This window comes from Limulus polyphemus, unplaced genomic scaffold (assembly GCF_000517525.1).
Source record: "Limulus polyphemus unplaced genomic scaffold, Limulus_polyphemus-2.1.2 Scaffold891, whole genome shotgun sequence".
Classification (NCBI taxonomy): domain Eukaryota; kingdom Metazoa; phylum Arthropoda; class Merostomata; order Xiphosura; family Limulidae; genus Limulus; species Limulus polyphemus.
Genome location: NW_013666501.1, coordinates 304,807 through 310,826, shown reverse-complemented (window position 1 = coordinate 310,826; position 6,020 = coordinate 304,807). Strand labels below are relative to the sequence as shown.

The 6,020-nt window shown below is 34.2% G+C and overlaps 1 pseudogene; it reads right to left on the bottom strand.

The window, feature by feature from the left end:
• Window positions 1-385: 385 nt before the first annotated feature.
• LOC106461065 overlaps window positions 386-6,020 on the bottom strand; it is a 100,714-nt pseudogene continuing 95,079 nt past the window's right edge.

Genomic DNA, 6,020 nt, shown 5'->3' with positions numbered 1-6,020 from the left:
ATTTTTCAAGTGTGAAAGTTGTATATAATCTAAGTGTTATGTCACTGGAATACACCTTCTTGTTGAAACCCAAAGTTTACTAAACCCACACTTCGATCTACTACTGGTGGTACTTTAAAATTGATTTCATTTTTCAAGTGTGAAAGTTGTATATAATCTAAGTGTTATGTCACTGGAATACACCTCCTTGTTGAAACCCAAAGTTTACTAAACCCACACTTCGATCTACTACTGGTGGTACTTTAAAATTGATTTCATTTTTCAAGTATGAAAGTTGTATATAACTAAGTGTTATGTCACTGGAATACACCTCCTTGTTGAAACCCAAAGTTTACTAAACCCACACTTCAATCTACTACTGGTGGTACTTTAAAATTGAAGCTCATTGACTCACTATATTGCATGTCACTAGGAGCTCATTGACTCACTATATTGCATGTCACTAGGAGCTCATTGACTCACTATCTTTCACATTCTAATTTGTAGCTCCCATTCACTATACTATATGTAAAAAATTTCTTGTTTTATCAATCTATAAGCCACAAGACTTGCTGACTTTTTACCTTAGAAGTTACAAAAAATTTAATTATTCATCAACATCTTCAAGGAAATTCTGTTGGCAACATCAATAATCATCTCCTATTTTGTAGACTCTCATAACGGTAATAAAAGTTACAATATTTTGGCACCAGGTTAAAGCATAACAGTATGGCCAACTTGTTTGTTCGGTTGATTCACAAGTGTAATGTCGGTATTTCAATACCATGATTAATGATTTCCCATTATATGACAGCTCTTCTTCTGCACATCAGTGACTAAAGAGCGAAATCACAAGTAAATGCCAAATGGCATGACTGTAGTACGGCATGAAATAAAAGTCTTTTCATTTACAGTTCCATAGGAATTTGACTGCTAACATTACAGCTAAAGTCTTTTGATCCAACCAACGTCGTGGAATTTAATCAATTTATGTAGGGAAGATGAAAGTTACAATCTGTTGATTTTATACCAACATTAATCCATTGAGATGACACTTACAGCCAAGACTTGTTGTTTCATAAATCTAGTGTATATCCATGGGGAGTATTGCCAAACTACTTGCTGCATCAACTGATGCTACTGTACCTCCATGACAGGATAGAAGTTATATCTTGCTTCATCAGAATATTATATGAAATGATGGCAATAAATCCATTCCTATCCTGATGCCAATATATTATCTCACCTCCAGGAGAAAAGTGTAGCAACCTCCTATTTTCATCTGATGTCATAACACTTCTGAACTTCATGGTGAGGACTGCAGCAAACCTATATTTCACCTGATATCAGGACACTTCTGCACTTTATAGAGAAAACTGTAGAAGCCCCCTCCTTCACCTGATGTCAGAATACTTCTGCACTTATGAAGACGTTTTCAGTAACTCCACACTTCACCTGATATCAAAACACTTCTGCCCAACCATGTAGATGATGGTAGCAACTGTATACATCACCTGATGAAGGAACATTCTGTTCCACCATGTAGAGGACGGTAGCAGCTATGTACATCATCTGATGACAGAACACTTCTGCACTTTGTGGAGAGGATGGTAGCAGCTGTATACATCATCTGATGTCAGAACACTTCTGCACTTCATGGAGAGAATGGTAGCAACTGTATACATCATCTGATGACAAAACACTTCTGCACTTCGTGGAGAGAATGGTAGCAACTGTATACATCATCTGATGACAGAACACTTCTGCACTTCGTGGAGAGGATGGTAGCAACTGTATACATCATCTGATGACAGAACATTCTGTCCCACCATGTAGAGGACGGCAGAAATTCTGTACATCGCCCATTGACAGAACACTTTTTCACCTCCATGGAGAAGATTGTAGCAACCTTATATTTGCCATAATGTTAGAATACTTCTGTCCCATTGTGGAGAGGACTGTAGCAATTCAATATTTCATCTTACGATAGAAAATTTCTACACCTCCATGGAAAGGATTGTAGCAACCCTATACTTCACCTAATTATCTAATGTCAGAACAATTTTGCACCATCATCGAGAAGATTGTAGCAACCATGTACTTCATCTGATGATGGAACACTTTTGCACTTCATGAAGAGGATGGTAGCAACTCCATACTTCACCTTATGTGAGAAAACGACTGTACTTACATGGAAAGTTTACAGCTACTCTTTGTTCTTTCGATGCTTGAAAACTTTGTACCTCTATACAAAATGTGGTAGCTACATGTTAAAAGAGAATCTGGAAACACTGGTATAGTTTTTTCTCTTAAGCCAACTTTGTGGTAATTCTGTGGTAGATGCACATGGTAGCTTCAGTATTCTTTTTTTTACTCAAAGAAAAAAAAAAAGGGAAAACTTTACAGAGCAAATTTCAAAATTATGTCCTAAAAGAGTCTGAAGAACAAACAAACACGTACACAAATAACCACAGATACTAGACAGATAGTATACAACACTCTGAAGCTTCTAGCAATTTTCTCTCTTGTTCTAAACACTGACTGTCAAAGAACTTCTTTATAGAGATGGGCTTCCTTGGTAGGTCACATCATTTGGGTGTGTCCCATGACATTTCTGAAAAACAAAACAAATATATATATATTATACCATAATGTTTTTAGAATAACAAATGATTGATAAATTACTGATTTTTTAAATGCATGTTGTTAAATATATTGAACGAATGTATAAAACAAGTAATTTAAGCTTTTTTCTAGTATTAAGTGTGTGTGTGTTTTGAATTTTGCACAAAGTTATACAAGGGCTATCTGCTCTAGCTGTCCCTAAATTAGCAGTTAAAAACTATAGGGAAGGCAGCTACTCTTTTACCAACAAATAGTGGGATTGACCATCACATTATAATGCCCCCAGGGTTGAAAGGGCGAGCATGTTTGGTGTGACGGGGATTCGAACCTACGACCCTCAGATTGCGAGTTGAATGCCTTAACCACCTGGCCATGCCGGGCACTTTTCAGTATTACAAAAAATTTTAAATATATTGACTGATTTTTGCAATAATTCAGTAAATTTCCATAAGAATCTTCCAAGAAGTGAAAGGACCGTATGAAACAATAACTATACTTAATGGGATAAGGTAAAATGCCATCAGTACTACCGTTGAAGTTTCCATTTTAACTTCTTCCATGATTTGCCCAGGCAAACCATTTCTAACCATATTTTTAATTATTTGTACAAATTTCTTCTGCTCGCTAGATGGCGTTGAAAATGCTGTTTGTGCTGACCTCTATTGGATTTATTCTGAATTATGCCTCATAAACACTGGAGAAAAATATTCTCATTCTTTATTGTAGTTTCATTGAAACAGAATATATATATATTATGTATAAATACTGATACAAAACATTTATTTATCAGATACTACAGAATACAGCCCATTACCAAGGAGTCTTAATTCCTGGAGTGAAGAGGCACTTTTAAAAATACCATTATTAAATCCAAGAACTTAATTAAGTAAAGAAAGAGAGAAGGGATTTAGGCACATTCCCAAAGAAAAGGCGTACAGGGAATGAGCAAGACCCAACTTATGTTCTTGGCAACCCTGGGATGTGGCCAAAAAAAAAAATCCACAAGCAACAGAGTGTACCTTACCTCAAGAATATAGTGAGGTACTCCAAAGAGTGTTGTTTAGAAATCTCAAAAGAGAGGTACTTAATAAGGTTAGAAATTCAACAAGCAGGGTTAAATGTAAGAGTAAAAAGATTATGAAATGAAATCTACATTATGATTCTTGGCAGGGTAGAGTCTGCAACTAGAACATGGTAGCTTGGTCATGACAGAATGGAGAACAATAACATTTGCAGGGGGCATGAGCCAAAAGGGGGCCTGACAAACGTACAAATTGCTGACAAGGGTAATAAACTTAGGAAGTCCAATAACTTTTTATGCAGGGGGGTCCATCTTTAGTAGTTACCCCACAGGTGAAGAATCTCATCTAATGGGACTTATACTGCTGAAGCCAACTTCACAGCAAAGCTACTGTATCGAGTGAAATCAAATATGGGTACTCTTGCCATAGCTCACAAAATATGCAGGACATTATGAAACTACCAATGACAGCACTTCGGCACATTAGGTCTGTTTGTTAATTGTCCTATATATATATAGCACACACCACATTATGTGACTCGAAAGAAATGAAATGGTCAAATATTAAAGTAAAAAAAAAAAATCCTTACAAATATCAAGCATATCAAAAACCAATACTTACAGCTTGTTTGTTTTGCCAAGTTTTCATGGCAGTTTTGTATTTCTCAAACTCATGGCACCAGTCCAGTAAATTTTCTTGTAATCATTTTCAGATGGAGCACTGCAGGTTTCTTGAAAAAAAAACAGTTTGTTATTAGTATTATAACCAATACCTTTTTATTTTACAGAAAATTAAAATAACCACATAGAGCTGAAGTGTTTTTATGTTAATTTAAAAAACAGAGCTTATAACATACTGAAAAGTTTGACAAGTTGAAACTAATTATCTTTTCAACATTTATATCAGTTATATCAGATTAGTTATTTTCATAAAATGATTTATAAAGATTTAGGATCAGAGTTTTGTTCCAGCAAGATTTGGTAACTTTATGAAAGTTTGAAAGTTATGTTACACACATATTTTGCCATTGTATATGTATATATACTTTCTTTATATTTATTTCACTCATTTTTGGTCACACTAATTGTGATTTGATTAAATTTTTCCTCTCTCATTAGCCTCGCCGAAACTTGTTGGAAAAGGCACTGAACTCTGTAAATACTCTACAGATATATATATCAAGTATAGTAAAATACATACAAAATATAATTTGATATATATTTCTTTAATAATTTCACATGAAGTTCGGACATTTTGTTTTAAAATGAAAAATTAGATCAGGAATTTAATAAGAAAAAAAAAAGTTTGTATACTGATTTTTTTAAGCAATTTTATGACATCATAATTCAGTTTTGGCCAAATTTAAAAATGGTATGAATTATATGGTTATTCATCATTTCTTTATATAGAATTAGTTGTTGAAATATAATTATCAAGTTGTATATTGAACATTTTTAACAGCACTTACTTGAATCCACTGTCACTGTGTAGTTACACAAAATGTTGTTCCCTAATTTACAAACGTAGCGGCCACTATCCCGGTCAGTCACTGACATAATGACCAATCCATGGTCTGAAGTCAGAAGATACTTATCTCGGTGAGGTTTAATCAGATGAGTGCCTTTCTCGTGGCTGTAATGAATCCATTGAAGTGAACCCATGCCTAATCTATCAACTTCCTGGGAGATAATTGTACAACCAAGATGAACGCTCTGCCCCCAAAATACATGCATCACTTTTTTTTTCTCACCTGTGGATCAGGGATAATACAATGATTAATAGATTTTGTAGTTTAACATTTCAATGTATTAAAACTTTATTCTGAATCCTTATTATTACCTGCCTGAATAACTGTCTGTTTGTTTTTTATGTAACTTTAAACTGTAAGAACTGAGAAATTAACCAATATAACAGACAACCTATGAAAATTGATTACGTCAGTTAGTGTCACATAAACGATTCCTATTTTGATTATTTCAACTATACAAGTAATTGAAGTGTTGCCTTTATGATTTTCAATTAATTCAAGATTGTTCAGCTTAATTAATTTGTGTCACAAAAAAATCATCTAAATGAAATAGGTTTTCCAATAATTACTATTTCTGACATTCCAGCTCTCCAAGTTTAACATGAGAATAATCAGTTAGTTGCTTGTTATTAACTAATGATTTCAACTATTAATCAGTTATCAAATTCAACTAATGGCCCAGCTTTAAAAATATACAACTTTCATACTTGAAAAATGAAATCCTAGTGACATGCAATATAGTGAGTCAATGAGCTCCTAGTGACATGCAATATAGTGAGTCAATGAGCTCCTAGTGACATGCAATATAGTGAGTCAATGAGCTCCTAGTGACATGCAATATAGTGAGTCAATGAGCTCCTAGTGAC